Source organism: Acinonyx jubatus, chromosome A1 (assembly GCF_027475565.1).
Source record: "Acinonyx jubatus isolate Ajub_Pintada_27869175 chromosome A1, VMU_Ajub_asm_v1.0, whole genome shotgun sequence".
NCBI classification, from domain to species: Eukaryota; Metazoa; Chordata; class Mammalia; order Carnivora; family Felidae; genus Acinonyx; species Acinonyx jubatus.
This window is the reverse complement of record NC_069380.1, coordinates 162,286,295-162,306,755: the sequence shown is the minus strand read 5'-3', so window position 1 is coordinate 162,306,755 and position 20,461 is coordinate 162,286,295. Positions and strand designations below refer to the sequence as shown.

Genomic DNA, 20,461 nt, shown 5'->3' with positions numbered 1-20,461 from the left:
CTTTGTTGCTCACATAAACCGCAAATATCTTAGTCCAGTTTGTGTTCTGTCTTATCACTTTTTCTAAAATGCATTTTTTCAAGCTAAAGTTTTTAATTTCTATATTATCAAGTTTTCAATCTTTACTTATGATTGTTGCCTTGTATCTCATTTAAGAAATCTCCATTTTCTATGTCCTCACATGTAATAGTCAATCACCTTTGGTCAATAACCTGCATGCCACTTCTATCAGAAAGCAAAGTTCCTCATAAATAGAAGTCTTTTTCACAATCTTCTGCTCTCTACTATTGGCAATTTTCTATCTTTGAATCACTCCTGCACAGTCTTAATATTTTCATTTTATAATAGGTTTTTCTAATCGGTTTCTTTTTTTATTTCTTTTTACTGGGGAGGTTTGACTTATTGGCCCTTTGAACTTCCATACAGATTTTAGAAGTACTTTATTAATTTAAGAAGAAACTTGTTTGAGCAACCTTGAATCTATATTTAGGCAGTATTGACACATTTATGGTATTTAAAATACATAAAAATTAAATATCTCTTCAATTATATGTCTTCATGTAAGAGTTACTCGGCATGATAATTTTTATGAATGCTAAGTTGTCATTTAAACAGGTTTTATCAGTTTATAGTTCTTTCCAATGGGATTTAAAATGAAACATATAGCATCTGAATTTTGGAATATATTAATCCTTTCTTACGCCATTTTTATGACAGGTAGATTTTTTCTCTAAAATATAACTATATACAGATATGTGTTATATATGATGTATAACACAAAATACATTAATATACGTTAGGTATGAGAACAAGGCATATATCCATATGATAAATGGATATCCATATGATATGGATAAATTATATAATGTAATTTATAATTATCTAGTATAAAACATATACTAGAGAATTATATATCATATAAAATATCAAGGATATCTACATAACCCACAATTACTTATATTACCCAAGTCAGCAATATACTGCTTTGTTTTTAACTCATTTTATTTTCCAAACATTGATAATGTTGTTTCAAAGTATCTCATGAGTACTCTTTGTTGATATTTTATTGTATTTATCATATCCTTGTGTCATAAAGCTATCTCATTTGGAGGGAAAATATTAATACTTTTGAGCTTCATCAAAGATAGTAGTGTCTTTTATAAAATAATTTGTTGTTGTTTAATACTTTCTACTTTGAATTCTTTTCAAGAATACTGTTGCCACTCCGCTTTGTTATTTGGTTTATCCTATATCTTTGACCAGTCTATTTTAACTGTTTCAGATGTATCCCTGAAAAACAGCATGTGGTTGTATTGTTATTAAAGATATATTTTTTGGTTTATATCTAGATTGTTAGTTTCTTGGGAAGTAGAACTGGCTTTTATATGTCTTTATATCCCCTGAGAAGTCTACACTGTTCTGGACATGAGAGAAGCCCTGTAGGATTTTGATCTATTAATTTGACATAACATCATTTATGAATTGTCAATATGAACAGTTGTAGTTGAAAAATCCGAGGACACTTTGCCTTAGAGATTAGTTCACTATCACAATACCGTTTAACCTCTCTTAACTACCCTCTTTCTAGCTGAAAAAGAAGAAAAGTTAGGTTTACTCATCAAGAAAACTGTTACAAATGCTGAGTATAAGGCATTTAGAGGAACGCTTGGTAACATTACTATGTCTTCCATAAAAAATGAACACAGGTGCTACTGGCTTTTCATAAAATAAGTTCTCAGAGCCTAGACACTACTTATTCACCATAAAGATCGCCGTTTAAACTTCCGCTGAGATGGTATGAAAGCATACTAGGATTCAAGGTTAGCCAGGAACCAGAGAACTGAATTAATTGGTTAAGTCTGTTCAAGGTGACAAGCTGCCGGCTGGCAGACAAAACATTTAGAAACCAGGCTGAAAACGCTACATCTAATTTTACTTAGGATGTAAGAAGAGATCCAGAAGACTTGCCTGCTTACTGGCAATGTAACATGTATCCCCTTGCTATTCTCGTAGCATCTGGGAGGAGGTGTGCTCTCGGAGGAAGAAGGCAGCTCGTCCCCGTGGGTCTTTACCTAATTATTATAAAAATATGTTTATGGCATAATGTAAAGTCTGACACAGAGAATGGCATATTTTTGTCACAAATGTAAACACTTATTTAACCTAATATAAAAAGAACGCAAGCAAATTTTTAGCAGTCTAAATTATAATACAGTACTTTTTTTTCTAATTCAATTTCTTAATAGATAATTCACGAGGTTCAGAGGTATATTTTTTCAAGGCTCTGTGTACAATCTCCATAGATGAGTGCACACAGCACTTACACACCTCATATATTCTGTGCGTGAGGGTTTGTGTGAAGGGTGTGCAACATATCAGTATGTTGCAGACAGAGAAGGAAGTAAAAGGCACAAATCTTAGATAGCTTCACAAAGGCCATCTAAACTCTTACAGGAAAATCCCTGAATATAAAACCTTGCCAGGTAGACAGTGGTAATCTTTCCATTTAACTTTCTATTTTATTTTATGCTTTGATTAGCAGTCCATGTAATCATTCATTTATTTTTGGAGTTGTGGGGCCTCTAGTGGTGTCTGGAAAAAACATACAATGAAAATATTGCAAGACTTCACACTGCTGTCTCCTGGGATTGAGAACTCTAAAAAATGCTGAGTATTATTTTAACATAAAACAATTACATATGCATGATTTTCACTCAATACAATGCTCTTATTTAACAGTTTTAGATTTTGGTCCCACTTGTTCCAAAGCTGCTATTTCTAGACATATATTTATAGGAAAATAATATGGAAATAATTATTCGATTTTTTCTTCATGCTGTTTCTTACCTTTTCCCCAGAGGTCAGCATCAATATTTAGATGTTACAAGAAGATATTTTCCCCAAATTAGTAGCAATTATTTTTCAAAGGAGTGGAATCAAATTATTCAAATTTGCTTAGGAGAGTTACAAGCATTTTATTTTTAACCCAAATTTGATTTTTAATTAATTTAATTTAAAATGTATATTTTCAACATGACCTGGTTTTCCCCAAAATTTCTGAAGCATTTACACATCATAACACTAGATCTGTTGGAATTAATAAGCTTATAGATATCAAAACAAATGTAAGTTTGCTTGTTTAATATGAAAAACTGTATCTTTATTCAGTCACTGTATTTTGAAATACCCTAAATGAAAGAATAATTATGCTTAACTGAATTGTGAGCTAATTTACTAATGTGTTCTTCAAGAAATATTAGACTAGCTCATCAATATCTTCAAAATGTACTACTATTTCAATTACATTCTATATTTTAATCAATTGGATCTCTACCCTACTCTGACAAAAAAATAGTATTGATTCAAAAGGAGACCTCAACAAAAAGAAAAATGTATAACTTGCCACAATAGGCAATTTGGCACTAGTGTTTTTCAACATATGGTACTACACGCAGAACAGGGATTGCCTTTGGGATTGCCAAGATCTCTTCTGAGACGTTCTTTGTTTCTATTTTAAAATCTTACAGATTGAAAGTCTAAAAAAAAAAAAAAACACTGAAAGCAGACGGTAATATACTCCACAGTTAAGTATTTTCAAATTTATTACCAGTATTAGCCTGCTGCTGGAGTTATTCACTAGACTACAGATTTTAAAGACATTTCCCAATTCATCATGTTTACTACACAATTCCCCTCAGATTATAATGAAGGAGTTTACAACTAGAGATTAGAAGATAAAGACAATGCTGTATTTAGTGAGAAACATAGAGTGATAAGAAAATACAAACTAGGTGTCTACTGATGCCCTTTGCAAGAGAAGATTATTCTGCAGCTTTATCACACTTACACTTTATAAGATAGCTGAAGAAAATGAAGCATAGGAATATGTGAGCTATGTACTGGCAGTTATTGGAAATGGGTTTTTGATTTAGTTGCCAACTGAGAATTCAGAAACAAAATAAAACCCTTTCATGGCCATCAGAAAATATGACTTTCTAAATAAGAATAATGAATATTGTCTACATAAATGATCCCCATGTTAATTCATCTAACATCCTTCAGAGCCAGAATAGCACTATTTTAATAGAATTCTGATGGTGAATGTCTAACATTGAAAAGTCATTTGTATACACACATAAAACCGTGTTATATAAAACTGTGAGAAACACCATTCCCATAATGAAATTGACAAGGCAAAAGTGAATACTCTTTGAAAGAGCCAAATTCTTAACAGTTGCCAACCCCCCTTAATGCTGATATTACCAAGGTGTTTAGTGATGAGTAAAATTCAGCTATGTTTGGCTGGAGCAAGTTTCTGGGTTCAAAAGAGTGGTAAGAAGGATGTGCTTTGATGAAAGGTTTATATTTGGGTATTTTGAAGTCAATAGAATCTCATGTCATGTTTGAGTTTCTATTAATTTAATTAATTCTTGTCTATCAGTACTTATTGACCATGTTAATGTTTTTTTTTTTAATGTCTTATTATCAATCTTTTCAAATATGGTTAAAACTTACATAAATTACTATAATAAATTTACACATTCAATATCCATCTTCAAACATGTTATGCTTTGTATTCTTTATTTATTAGGATCAAGATGCAAAAAGTTTAGTTAAATAGAAATAATATGAGAACAGCATCAGAAATTTCTAAGCCTTTTTAGGAGAATGTTTAGCAGTCACACTCCTCTTCCCCAACCAAATAAAACTAGATAAAACACTCAATACCAAGCATTAGCTTTGTTCATTTGGGTGTGTTAAAACTGAAAGGCAAATTATCAATTTACTAAAAATTAGATACTAGAATTTTGGTCCTGACTTGACTACTACTGTATACCTTTTTTAAACCTTCTTTTTTCACATTTGAAAAATTTATAAAACACAAGTGACATATATGTGTATGTATATATTATGTATATATGCACACACATACATATGTGCTTTAATAAGCTGATATTTATACACATATAAATACCAAGATATGTGTGTTTTACATATCTGGATACAAATACCAGTTTCCTATAGCAGTTGGTACATTTTTGAAAATAAAATCTTCTGAACATCAGTTAATTTTCATTTAGCTTTCAAACACTGCATCTCAGTTTTCAACACTCCTGAAAGCCCTTACAACCCCACACACAGACTTTAAGGGAAAAAAAAAAATAGACCATCAGTGTTAAGAGGTTCACTTTGAAGGTGAAATAAATGATGGTTCTAGTATAATAAATAGTCTAACCAATATCTCTTCAGAGATATTTCTGTATTTAGTAAATTCATACAAATTCAATTAAAATTAAAAGCAACCTAAACTACTTACCAAGTTGGAAGTAATGTCTCTGACACTTTAGAGGTATTTTCTCTTAATTACTATTTTATTTGAATGTTTTGCATCATTTCAACATAGGGGCATCATAAATACGTCTCCCAACTTTCTGATGAAGAGCTCAGATGTCATATGTTTTCTCCAAACAATGTTGAACAATATAAGAGCAGAGGACAGGGCCTTCATTACAAATGGCCAAATCCACCGCCTCTAGAGTGGGAGAAACTCGAAGATGTAGCTCAGTGTTTTTGATACTATGTAGGGCCTTGAAGTAAACTTGCTTTTTTTTTTTTTCCCTAGACCTTTCTTCTTTGACAAAGTTCAGCTTGACTTTCTAAACAAGATTAATGTTTATGGTCGACACAGATTATTCTGATGTCAGTCAAGGCACTGCTCTTTCCTTGGTTACTAAAACAATATTGGTACTGGCAGGTATAAAACACGTTTTCCAACACAGGCAGACAGTGAGTTCAGTTTGGAATCTGAATCCAAATTAGGTCCCATATTAATTGCAAATGGTAAAAACCTTTGCTTTAGTTTTCTAATTAAGATTAATGATGGTGGTTTGAAGGGCTGATACCAAAACCCTGGCATTAACAGCAATCATTTTTCAACTATGGCAAACATGCTTTTCACTTGAATACTCTCTAGTCCAAAATAAGAGTTGGCAAGAAGGTGGTGTGGAGAGGGGCAGAAGCTTCGAAAGCAGCATTTCTTAAGACTAAACCACAAATATATTGAGCATACAGAAATCTCAGGAAAACATCATTTCAGGCAGTACAGATCCTGTCAAAACCTGCCCTCCAAAAAAAGAGCTCAGCTAATATGAAAAACAAGGGGCTCCATGTTCTTGAATGAGATTCTATTGAAAGTTATAAATAACTGGTAAAAATAAATGTTTCCAATTAAAGTGCTTCTGGATATCTGTTGATTGTGAGTGAGATGATTTACACAGAGTGCACAGCCAGAGCACAGATACACCATCTGGAACTACTAACCGAGAAACCCATAAACTCATCGATGTATTACATGACTTACTGTCAGGCCTCCATGGAGTAGGTATCATCGGATTCTAAAGCTTCACATTTAGAGCACTTTAGAACTCGCTTAAGACAGAACATGTTTCATTCAAAAAAGCCTCCCTTTTTGGATGGTGTTGTGTATGCTCTGCAAACAAATTCCTCAGAGGGAGATGAAAGAAAATCTAGGGAAATAGCAACCAGTAAGATTTTTCTCCCAGCTGCTTTGTCTGTTTTAGAGACCACAGAAATTATACAGTCGATTTTGTTCCACAATCAGTAATACACGTCATGTCTGAAAATATAGACCTCTTTGGAAGGATGACTGCTTAGTGCCCTTAGGATTTTGAGGTGGGTGTTTAACTTTTTTTACAATTATATGAACACAAGAGAGCTTTTGTGTGCCAAGACATACATGTTCTTTAAGCAAACAAAAGTGGAAAATTTTAGCACATTCCACATTAATAGAAACAGAATTGAATTTGCCTGAGTTCTGCTTATGAATGGCATTATTTATACAGCTGTGAATTGTATTGAAACACGACAATGTGGGGAAAAAAACTACATTCATTGAATTATCCAGCTGACTTCTGTTTTTTTAATGCACACTCATCACAAAATAGAGCACCAATTTTTTTTAAAATACTTAATGCTTTTACAAAAAGTTTCAAAACTCTTTCTCTTTTGGTATAACTGCTTTTCAAATTGAGTTATGACCTATAGAAAGGAATTGTATACACGGATTTCTTTTGTTAACATATCTTATACTTTTCTGTTTTTAAGTGTGAAGACCTTCTTGTTCTCTAGCCCTAAATGAGAGAAGAATCTCATTCTCCAAATCTACAGTCTCTCCTGACATTGCTTCACTACAAAGAACCTTTGTGTTCTTATCTGAAAACCATTCCCCATAGTATATAGAGATTCCTCCAGCTACTCCTCTTGAAATGGGCAGAACAAGTGTCAGAATATTTTATTTTTCGTCTAAAGTAGAAGGCAGAGTTAAATTCTCGACAATTCTTGAGAACATCAAAATGGTGTGATCAAAATGAAAATCTATATTAAAATCATGTGTTCAAAATCAGAATCTCTATAATCATTGCCAACACTAACCTCAGTTCCACTGCTGGGAATGATATACTAAAGGGCGTGTTCACCTCTAGCAGTGGCAATTAAGAAATATAAACAGATATGCTATGCAACAGGTAAGAGCACACAAAAATGAGTAGGAGAGGGCATGTTTTTGGTGACTTCAGGTGGCACCAGTGAGCCTTGCTCATCTATAAACTGTAAGTTCCTTCTCTCCATCTGTATCACTGTCATATCCCACATATGCCAAACAAGTGAATATTCTTGAGTTTCTGAATAATACCAAACTTTTGATGCATAAGTTATTGACCTTTTGTATATTTGGTTAATTGGCAGATCTGACAATTGACCTATTGATTTGTCTTTTTTATCAGCTTTTTTCTTTCACCTGGTACAGGATCTTTCTTGATAGGCATTTGCCCTTATCAATTTTTTCTTCCAAGAGAGCTGGGATTATCTGTTGTATTTTATTTTTTATCTAAAATCTCCAAGTTCCATACTCTGTGAACCAATCTTAGTATAAATTTTTCATTGCTGTTTTAACAAACTTACTAGCTTAAAACAAGATGAATTTATCATCTATGTTTCCATGAGTCCAAAATGGATCCTACCAGGAAAGAATCAAGGTTTGGGCTGAGCTATATTCCTTTCAGTTGACTCTAGGTGAAGATACATTTCCTTGTCTTTTCTAACTTCTAGATGCCACCCACATTCCTTGGCTGGTGGGTTTGTTGTCCACCATCAAAGCCAAAAAAGTCACATCTCTCGGACTCTTTCTTCCTTTGTCTCATCCATTTCTCTGATCACAGTCAGGAAAGGTTCTCTGCTCTTAGAGCCTCACACATGTCAACAGATTGAGCCCACCAGATAATACAGGATAATCTCCCACTCTCAAATACCTAACATTAAATGACATCTACAAAGTCCCTTTGCTGTGTAGGGTAAAATATTCACAGGTTCTGGAGATTAAGATGTGGACCTCTTTGGGGGTTATCATTCTGGCCTACCATACCACCTGGATAATTCTTCCTAATTTCATTCACTATGAGTTACCTATGTTATCCTCAGGGACTATAAAAAGTGGAGATTCAGACTTGGTAGAATACCTGGCAGAGATCTGGGTAAGATCAACATATATGCCTCTACCCCCATTATCTCGGCTATGTGCTTCCAATAAGAAGCTCAACCAGTTAGGGATACATAAGTGTTCTTGTCCTTGCAGTTATTCAGACAAGTGGGGAAATAAAGTGGTTGTCTTTAATATCGAGCTCCTTCTTTTCGTGTCTGTTTTACCACGTTTTCTCCTTATCTTTTAATTCTTATATTCTGATGGTTTCCGGAACTTTAGACCTGCCTATTTTCTCTAATATCTAATTTCTGTTCTCCAAGGGATTGTTCCTCTGCCTAGCTGAGTGTTCTCAATCTTAATAGTATCTGAATATCACCCTCTAGGCAATATCTGGATATTCCTTCTGCTTAATACAGCACATACTGTTACAACCTCCTGCTCTATTGTTCTCTCAGTGTCCCCAAAAGAAAAGAGGTGTCACTCTCATATTAGGAAAATTTGAAGAGAGTTTAAAAAGAGATTATTTACAAAATTTTACAACACTGCAAAAAACTGTGGGATAATTTCTGGCTAGGAGAAGCAGAATTGTTAGAAACCCTAGAAGACCCAAAGGAGCAAGAGGGAATGTTTACTGAAATACATAAGGTGAAAGTGAGAGAAGGTCACTGTTGGAAGAGCAGTGAACTTCAATGAGACATATAGCCAACCCAAGATAGACCTGCAGAGAGGAAGTCAGAAGAATAAATACCTTCCCATTAGCTGAACCCTACTGAATGCAAGAAAGTCCACATGGGTAGGAATGTTGGCTTTGAAAACAGAATGAAAACAGTAGAGATTATTTGAATCAGTTTTTAATTAATTTATTTCTATTGTTTCTAGTAACAATATAGATTTTCCAGATATAATGGAAATTCATTAACAATAGTGTTAGAACAAAAAATAACTCATTGATCCTGTTCAACCTTAAATATAGTGCCTGACATATCTTAAATATATATCTACTTTAATTTGATGCTTTTATTAATAATGTGGTAGGCTAAAAACTAAAGTATTACAACCTCTGACTCAGGAATAACATATTCACAAATCTTATGAATAAACATAAGATTTAAAGGTTATTTGTTTATTTACTTAGATATAATTGAGGAATCATAAGAACTCTTGTCATACCATTTTGAATAAAGTTGATTTTCTCAAGGTGCCTGGGTGGCTCAGAAGGTTAAGCGTCCAACTTTGGCTCAGGTTATGAGTTCACAGTTCATGAGTTCAAGCCCTGCATGAGGCTGTCTGCTGTCAGCAGGATGCTTCGGATCCTCTGTCCCCCTCTCTCTCTGCCCCTCCCTTGCTGGCAGTCTCTCTCTCTCTCTCTCTCAAAAATAAATAAACTTTTAAAAAGGTGATTTTCTCATGTAAAAATGAAAGAAGAGTAAAATAATAGAGAAAAGTAGGAACAAATAACTATGATAAAAGATACTCTTATCTTTTCATTCATATGTAAACATTTAGCTTAAAATGATTAAATTCCAGAAATATCAAGAAAAGATATTTATTACTATCATTCACGTAGCAGGAACTATGTTTCATTCATCTCTATACCCTGACCAGTGCCTGGAATGTAGAAACTGTCCTATAAACATGGGGTTTTTAATTACACAACTTTTGTCTTGCTTATATAACATGTACATATGCGGAAGATATTTTTTCTATTAGTCATATACATTGATTTCATATGTCTACTAATGCAGATGTGCTTCCACACTTGACCAAACTGATTAATCACATAGTTACCATAATCTCTGTGAACTAATCCATAAAATATACTGTCTTCTTATATTAAGTAAAGCTCTGTGGCCTGCTCCTCTAATTGATCTTACCCCTCCCGTTGCTTCTGATTCCAACTGTTACAAGATCTGGTTTGCAGCTCCAAATATGGCCCTTCTCTACTGAAAAATGCTCCTTGATTAGGTTTTCCCACTGCCTCCTGAATTAAGAACAGAGAGTCCTTCTAGAAATAGTCAGGATCCTCTGTTATGTGGCCTTAACTTATCTTTCCAAACTCATCCTCCCACTACTGTCTTATACAAAAGCACCATATTCTGTAGGTCACATTTGTGCAAATTAGAAAAAAACACCAATTCTAGGAAGATATAATCCTGCAGGCACACATCTGGGCTAGAGCACATGATCACCTTTGTGAAAAGAAAAAGGTCTCTTCCTTTGGATAAGCGTACCCTGCATACCAGGGCACACGGCTCATCTAGCAGAACATGGTTGGACATCACAAAGAGCAAAACCATGCACTTCATGTCCATGTCCCCACCCACTGTATATTTCTGTTACAGTGATTCATTTGCTATTCTTCAGAATACCCTCCACTATTCCCTAATTTGGTATCTTAATTCACCTTCATTCTCTCCATTTATACATTTTGACCCTTTCTTAAATTTTCTTAAACTTCTATGTCATTTAGTTAGGTGCTCAACCTATATTTTGTGTGTGCCTATGGAACAGGTCTAATGACTGGTATTGGGGATGCACAGAAAATGTAGGCTTCTTATTCAGGAGATCTCTTCTCATCCCCAAAACTTAATATGATTATTCCTTTCCTCATTCCTCAATGCACACAACACTTCACCTGTACTTTGGGAATTTGCATTTGCTGCTGTCTCCAGTAACATGTTGATAAACATACCTTTCCTTTGCCATTAAATGCTATGTGATAGACTTACAAATCTTGATATTTAGAACAGTGTTTAGCTCTATAACTTAAGGAAAAAAATTAAACTTAATTGAATTATTCATTACCTTCCCTATAACTATAACTGCCACACTATAACTCAGCCCAAGCACAATACATCAGTAGGGCTGAGTGCATTTTCTGTTCCACTGCACCTTGAGTTACTTAAAGATTACATCCTTTTGCTAGAGCTCTCAACCAGCATTTAGTGGCATCTTTCAGACATGTGGTACTTGCACAGCAGGAGACAGGATGGTAGAATTATATAGCTTTTTAAAATTTTTTTTTCCTTTTTTCTTATTTTTAGCAGCTCCTCACCTAATGATGTAGACTATTTTTTATACACTCTAGCTTTTTTCTTCTGCTAAATTCCCCATCAACACATGACCCAGATAGATATAGCTGTCAACATCTTCAATTTCCTCTTTCTATTTATCTTGACAGATCCCTTGGTGCAGTATTAATTTTATCCACTTTACCATGAAGGTGATTATTTAAACTCATTTTTATGCTACGCTTGTATATAGATGCGCCATTCAATCCCAGATATGATTGCTATGTGGAGATGGAAGTTATAACCATAATGAACATAAAATTGGACTATTTAGCAATACTTATTTAAAAGTATTTTTTTAATATTTTTCATATTCAAAGAAAATATCTAAGATTCCCAAAAGAAGCATTAAACTTTACCAGTCCAGCTGTAAAATTATTCTATCCTCCATAACTGGAGGATAAGGAGAGAAACCAGATTGAAATTCATTGAAGAGGAAATAAGAAATGAAGACACAGAGACAATAATTTTATCTGTTCTTTTGATAGGTTTTTCTAAAGAAAGAAGGAGAATAATGAGTTAGTACTAGAGGCAGAACAATATAAAGAAACTAATGAGAGCCAATGGAGTATGTTTTATGCTAATTAATAATAATGTGCAAAATTTTAAACTAATTCTGCAAGAAAGTAAACTGGGATAAAATTCAAAAAAACAGTCTCTGTTCTTACCTTATCTGACCTATGAGGGGCATTTTGTAATTTTCACCACTTCTTCATGCCTAAAACCTTTTCTTATTTTGCTATTTCTGGGACTATATGTTCCTAGTTATTCCTTCTACTTCAATCATTATACCAATTTAGTCTTCTTTGTTGATTATAATATAATGCTGTACAGTAGAACTTCCTGAAAAATTCAGATTATAAGTAAGTCTGGCAATTCTATAATTCTAGTAATATTTCATGTGATACTGATGCTGTAGGCCCATGGAACATATTTTAAGTAACAGGTATTTATAATATCTTTATATGCTAGAATATTTCAGGGCCTAAGTCTGACATATTCCTTACGTTTCACGTCTAGGTATTCTTACACAGTCCAGTGACCTTACATAACATATATTTGCAGTACAGTTATCTACTAGGAAAGCCTAACTTAACAAAGGCCAACTGGATATTTTTTTTTTAATTTTTTTTTCAACGTTTATTTATTTTGGGACAGAGAGAGACAGAACATGACTGGGGGGGGGGGGGGCAGAGAGAGAAAGAGACACAGAATCGGAAACAGGCTCCAGGCTCTGAGCCATCAGCCCAGAGCCTGACGCCGGGCTCGAACTCCCAGACCGCGAGATCGTGACCTGGCTGAAGTCGGACGCTTAACCGACTGCGCCACCCAGGCGCCCCTAGGCCAACTGGATATTTTTAATGTTCAATTCAAACTCCTTGTTATAACTCCCATATCTGTTCCTCTCTTAGACTTTCACCCATCTTAGTGGATGATACCACCATTAATCCATTGCTTACACCAAGTATCCATGAAATATATTTTAGTTTAAATATTTTTCTTGAACAACCAGCCCATCAGTACTTGCTCAGTTCTACTGATATTCACTTCTATACATCTCCACCTGTAATGCCACCTTCCTACTCCCAGTCACCACAATGTCACCCAGATTTCTGCAAGAAACTCTTACCTCTCTCCACCTCCTCTGTGGTTATTATACATTCCATTCTTATCATAAGACCCAGAGCTATCCTTTAAAAAAAGTAAATTAGACCACATAAACTCACTACCACGTAAATTCACTATTTAAAAGCTTTCTGTGGACCACACTTTTTTAGTAGCAAGGCCAAAGAAAAGTTCCTGCCTATGTCTCTAGCCTCCTTTTATAATGGTCCTCTCTACAACTATGTCTAAAATGACATGGACGTGCCAGTGACAGCTTACCCACCTCAGGTCCTCTGCATTTGGTGCTGACAGCTGCGAGCCCACCCCCACCCTAGGATGTTCTGCCCCCAGCTCTTAATGTGTCTAATTCCTTTTTTATCCTTCTAGATTCAGTTCACATGCAGTGTCCTTAGAGAAACTGACTCAAGCAATCATATTAAAAATGCTGTCTCCATCTTTATTCTAGTCACTCCTTAAGACAACACTATATTATTTTCTTTGTAATACTATCATCCAAAATGGCCATATTTATATTGCTTGTTTATGTATGTAATGTCTGGTTCCATATGGTTAAATGTAACTTCCACGAAGTTCAGCATCTTGACTGCCAGTCAATTTCTACTGCCTAAAACAAAGCAACCAAGGAAATATCCATGATACTTCAGAGTAATCAAGAAACTATCTGTAGTATTTTAATAGAACCAAATTCTTTTCAGTGCATGTTTTGTTGTGCAATAACTATTCCCACTTAATCCTCTGTTCACTAGAAAAATGAATAACTGTGAATCCTCCCGTTTAATTTGTTCTCAGGATGATAATAAACTCCATATTAATTTGATTTTAGAGCTTTCTCTCAAATGTTTCATTCATACTGTTTATATTATTCACTTGAAGCCCAGCTTCTCCATAGGTAAAAAAAAAAAAAATTTAAAGCCCTTTTACTCTCTATGCTAAAGTTACTTTCCACGAATGTCTTATATATTCCACTGGCACAGTATACTCTATCCCTGTGAAAGACTCTTTCACAAAACTTTTATTGTGAGGGGCACCTGGGTGGCTTAGTCTGTTACACCTCTGACTTCAGTGCAGGTCATGAACTCGCAGTTTGTGAGCTCAAGCCCCAGGGAGGGCTCTGGGCTGACAGCTCAGAGATTGGAGACTGCTTCAGATTCCGTGTCTCCCTCGATCTCTCTGCCCCTCCCCCACTCTCTCTCTCTCTCTCTCTCTCTCTCTCTCTCTCTCTCTCTCAACAATAAACAATAGAGAAAACATTTTTTTAACTTTTATTAGGCACCTATCATATGCCAGACCCTGTGGTACCAGAGAAAGAAGTAGAGGTGGAGACTTGACATATGGTTACTCCTGTCATGAAGTCTATTATAGGAGATAGATATTAAAGACATAATTATCCAAATAGTTACTAAATTACATGGAATCTGCATGTGGAGTGAATCTTAGTTTAATCTGAGTTTCTGAGAAAATAAAAATATTAAGACAAAATAGTGGTATGTAGATATATAATATATACTATGTATGCATTATACATGTATAATATATAGTTACATAAATGTTAACTTTATGTTACTTATATTGTATATTAATATTTAATTATATACTATTAAATATATATGTATATCTATGTATAAATATAGATATAAAACACAGTGGGGAAGTGACCAGCTATGAGTAGATGTGAATAAAGATTAAGGGGAAGAAAAGACTAAAGATGACGGGGCACCTGGTGGCTCAGTTGGTTAAGTGTCTGACTCTTGATTTCAGCTCAGGTGATGATCTTATGGTTTGTGGGATCAAGCCCCATGTCAGGCTCTGAGCTGACAGTGCTGAGCCTGCTTGAGATTCCTCTCTCCCTCTCTCTCTATCCCTCCCCACTCGTGCTCTCTCTCTCTCTGTCTCAAAATAAATAAACTAAAAAAAAAAGAAAAGTATGGAGATGAGAGTGCTAGTGCTGAAGATATAATAGATATGAATTCTCAATCAACTCTCCTTAGTCCATCTTACAAACTCATTCTTACAAAATATAATCAGACCAACTGAACAATAACCCCTCATCAGTAATCTTCACAATTTTCTCCCTGGTATCTATTCTCATTGCTTTTTCCTGCAGAAATACCCTAGGGGAGAAGAGACATCCTAATTCTCCAATTTCAAATCCTTTAGGGAAGTTAGTAGGATAGAGACTATAAATAAATCATAGTGACTTAATCCCTTTTTTTTCTTTAATCATCTTCTTAGCTTAACTACTCCCACTGTGGTTTTTCTATATTCAATTTACTTAAATGAGCCCCACTTCCCTCCACCCATCCCTACTTTCCTACACATCAGTGTTGATCCTTGATATTATTTATATGGCCGGTAGAAAAGTGCTACACAGTGACTTGGGATTGGATAAAATTGTTTAACATCTGTACTTCATTTTCTACTTCCCCATCTGTAAAACTTGATGTCATAATATTTATCCAATACCGCACAGAAGTGATACAAGAATTTATTCATGTTGGTAAGGAACATTGAGATGTAGGGCACAGCAGAAGTATAAAATGCCGTTATTATTCTCTGACAGGCTGGTCAAGCTCTATAAATAATATGGTCAGGACTTGAGAAACATTTTATGGTCTATAATGACTTGCAGGTGGGCCACAGTCAAGAGACTTGGAGCTCTCATTCTCAAGTGTTGTGTCATTGAGGCTGTGTAAATGTCATCATGCACATTTTGTGGTAGAATCCTTTCAACTCTGTCACTCTAAAAGTTAAGATTTTACTTTTCTAATGCCAAAGTGAATGTACTGTCGTGAGAATACACACTCCATTTTATAGGTAAGATTTGATTAAGTGGCTTTAGAGGTTATGGCTTAAATGATTTTCTTGTGTGCTATCATTAGAAAAGGAAAAGAGCAACCACATAGGAAGGTAACTTTTGAAAAGGGCAAAGTAGGACCACAACTAGTGAAAATACTGCAGTTAAGAGAAAATGAAGAATCAGACTAATAGTCCTAAATACTTTAAAATGAAAAATGATGTCCAATAAATTTGGTGGTCACTAAGGAACCCATTCTTGATTCTGCATTTGACTTTATCTTATGTGACCAAATACATTAACTGCTTTTCTCAGCCTCATGCTTCTATACATATCTCAACCACCTGTCTAGTCTTATCAAGCTAAGAATGGCTAAAGCTGATTGACAAGGATAACAATGCAAATGTTATGCAAACCTTACACCTTTATAAACATTAGGAATGACTGTGCAAATGTGTAACTTGTATTAACTACTAAATCCTTAGGTTAATCAACTGCACTTGAGTTGAAGAATACCTAAGTCTCTAAATTTGCACAGCCTGGAGGCTGTTAAATTACACAATTTTCAGTGAATTGATGAATCTACCTACAAAAATGTGTCTGTCCTTATAAAACTAGACTATGCAGAAGGAAGACTGGGTTTATAGGCAGTAGCAAGATTTTAATTTCAATGCAGAGTACATGAAAACCAATTGGTGAATTTGGAAGTACAAAAAGAAAAAAAAAATGGTCATAGAGATTATCTACATATTTTTGCCTTGTCTTAGAATGATATTTTGTCTTAGGCTGCATTAACTTATTAAAATGCATTTATGCAAAATAAAAAAAAATTAGAAAACCAAAGCAATAAAATTATAAGTGGCACAGGAAAATGACTATTTTTTGCACCATGTTGAATGATATGGAAAGTAGAGTGATCAAGGTGGTAAAGTAACGTACATTACTGAGAGATGTGGTATATATTAGTGGCTTCAACAGGGGAAGAAGCAAGTCTCCTACATTCTCCATTACCTCACTAGTTTTGATATGGGCAAATGTCTCTTCTTCAATAATAGGTCAAGATAGAGTTTTAATAAAGAGACAGCTTCAAGCATCCCTCCAAAGAAATCTCAGGGCTTCTCTAATATAAAAATGTGTGATTTTGAATGTTTAAAAGAGAAAGATGATTTTTAATAATAGAAATATTATTAATATTAGAAAATATTAGAAACATAATATTAGAAACAAAATAATAGAAACATAACAATTTTCCACAAAATTGATAATCATGGTATATTTTGGGGATCACATATATAAAAGAAAAATAGATAAAAATTACAAAAGATGGTAAAGGAGATCTGCACTTAAGTGGTAAAGAAAATTAGAATATGTTGAATTTTACAGAGAAGTAAATAAGAAGGTGGATTAAAAATATTTGCTCACCACATTGAGTAAAATATTCTAAAGAAATATGAGGGTGTAGAATTAATACTTTGGTTTGAATGTAATCACATGGGATCTTAGCCAAGCAGGATGTTGTTCTCATAAATTCTTTTTTCTCATTTCTACTTGCTCTGGAAATAAAATCTAAATATAATGTAATATTCGTTTATTCCTATTCCTTCTTTTGTGTTAAACAGTCCTTTCCTATTCCTTATTCCATCCTAGCATTTATCTTCCCCTTACCTTCATACCCATTATGGATAGACTGTGAAGAAACTGGCTAAAAATGCAGTGTGTGGGGGTTTGGTCAGACAATAGGAATAATTTCTTTCCAGGGAAATCTGTCCAGCATTCAGAGAATTAGGTGGAAATCCTGAAAACTCTTCTCTAAGCATCTCTTTTTTCAGAGATGATCTAAGATGTTATCCTTTCAATGGCAAAAATATCTTCCTGTTGTCTCTGTAACAAATGAACCCTCTTTATCCTTCAAAACTTTTTTTTTCATTGACTAAAGAGTGAGCTGAGTAGAGGCCCTGCTTTATCTACTGCTGCATCCTTGCAATTTAAAATAGTACAAACAGCAAGCAAATTCAATAAACATTTGTTGAATGAGTCAACAAATTTTTAGGATGATGTTGCTAAGTTAAGTCTACCTTAAATGTCTCAGACCCAATGGGATGCTCATCCTCCACTGTCCTTGACCCTGTCATGCTGACAGCCACCCCCAACACACATATACATACATAGTTTACATATGTAAACTAAATATACCAATTTTACTGATTCCCCAGCAACTCTTTTTGCTAATATATTTGTTTAGTTATCTGTCTAAATTTGGGTTTTGGATGACCAATTCTCTTTCTCATAAGTTTTCCCCTTGTAAATATGTATACATTTTAGATATTTTATCCATTCAACAAGGCATTCTTGAGTCCTGGCCATGCACCAGAAATTGTGCTTATTCAGTAGACACAAATTGAAATAAATCACAATGGTTTTCCAATAGATAGATGTTCTTAGAGATGATGTGATGAGAGACATTTAAAGAAATAATGACAATTCAGTGTGTCACATTCTATAATAAAGGGATGTCAAAATGTGTATTTAATGAACATTGGTTATTAAAAATTGATAGTTTTAATTATGATGCTCACCACTGCTAGTGTTTAATAAACATTTATCAGTCAAACAAATATTAATAGAGCATTTATTTTAAAATTTATGGAGCAAAGTATAATAAAACAATTCAAATTCCAAAATGAATCATTCACTTCGAAATATGTTCTTAGGTGGCATTTAATTTATATTCTAAGTGAAAAAATATAACATTTAAAAATTTGAACAAAAAATTTCAAAACTATCAAGTTTTGGAGTTTTTATATGTACATTATTTTATTTCTTTCTAGTTCTTAATTATAAAAGAGATTTATTTTGATAACTGTCTATAAAACAAAAAACAAAATAAGGCAAAGTTTAACAAGTAAGTTAATAATGAATTTATGATGAGATCTGAATTAATTAAAATCGATTTCTTTAGTTTTCTAGATTGGTAGGAACAATCATTATTTCTACATATTTAATGGAGATGACAGATTAAAAGTTTTCCTTCTCTACATATCGGTATCATTGACTACATTAAAATCGCAAAGTTAGAGGGCAATAACCACCAAATGGAAAGTTATAGAAAATTATGAGGAAAGAAAATTTTGACTGTTAAAAACAAGTTTTGTTACTTATATTATAAAAATGTCTAATACTGTTAGTCACTGTCATTATGACTGAATACTAGTCATTGGGAAAATTTGTACAAACTGCTCAACAAGCACTACGATTAAGTCACAGAAAATGTACAATACCAAATTGTATTTCAAATGTGTCTGGTACCTTTCAAGTGAATAGATTATATACCACGCCTTGGGGCTAAATAAACTAAATACCAGAGGTCTTCAATATATTCTCAGATGCTTTGACATGTGGCTGTTACATCATCTGCCTTCAAGGTGGAAGTGAGAGGCTTAGGAAGAGCTTTGAATCATGTAATTATAGGAGTCATGTGCCACTTTGCAGGTCAGAAAAGCAATGTGAAGTGTCTCCTGCTGTCCTGTAGATCAGAGGTCATTTGATGCTTTCATAATTTTAGCTTTAAAAAAGTGCCTGCCATTAGAATCCAGAGTTTATACTTTTCAATCCACTGACAACCAACGGGCTAAAATATGTGAGGACATTTATCAAATTTAGCATGATCCCAGAGTGACCCCTTTTAAGGAAGCTTTCTTCAAGGCATTTATAACAAAGGTCATTATCAAATTACCTATGACTCAGGGTATTATATCAATATTGAACTTCTGGAAAATTCTGAAGACTTGGGGGCAGAGGTTGTGTCCTCCATGTGCTCATTAAACAAAGGTACAGTAACCCCTCTCCAACTACCCCTTTATCTGGCACACAACTGCACCGTTTTCTCTCGCCTCTCCTTCAGTGAGCTGCAACAAATGCCATTGTGCTGGCAGGACCAGGGAGCCAAAAATGAACTCTCTGACCATGGAAAAATAGAAAAACAAAAAGGTCCATTGGCTTGCCTATATCCAAATATTTTTCTCCAGTGGTTAAATTCTAAAATTGCATGGGTGTCTGCATCTCACCTGAGGTTTTCCCCTGCAGGGTTGCAAAGCAGGAGTCATCAACTTCCTCCTCCTCCAAACTAAACACACACACACACACACACACACACACACACACACACAACTCCTGTCACTTCTCTCTTCTTGAGTGATCTTTCCCTTTCTCCCATTCTAGTTTTATTCCATTGGCTCTTCCTATGGAGAGGAAAAATTCTCTGATAAACTAACTCAGAAAAAAGAGATCTTAACAATGCTTAAAGCTATTCATATTTGCATTTTAAAAGAGTATCTAAAAATAGTTAAACATTTTTTTCACAAAGGTTAGCAAAGAATATGAATGACTATCTCATGCATTGAGAATTTATTCAAAACTTTTTATTGAATGCACATTCTGTCCAAATATTGAAAGACACTGAGGATACAGCAGTGA

At 34.2% G+C, this 20,461-nt stretch overlaps 1 long non-coding RNA gene across 1 annotated transcript in view; it reads right to left on the bottom strand.

Annotated features, from left to right (window-relative positions):
• Positions 1 to 1,162: 1,162 nt before the first annotated feature.
• Positions 1,163 to 20,461, bottom strand: part of LOC113593225 (uncharacterized) — a 76,234-nt gene continuing 56,935 nt past the window's right edge. Inside the window, exon 7 of the long non-coding RNA XR_008299991.1 lies at positions 1,163 to 2,072. This is a non-coding gene — a long non-coding RNA (uncharacterized LOC113593225). The remainder of the gene's footprint in view (positions 2,073 to 20,461) is intronic.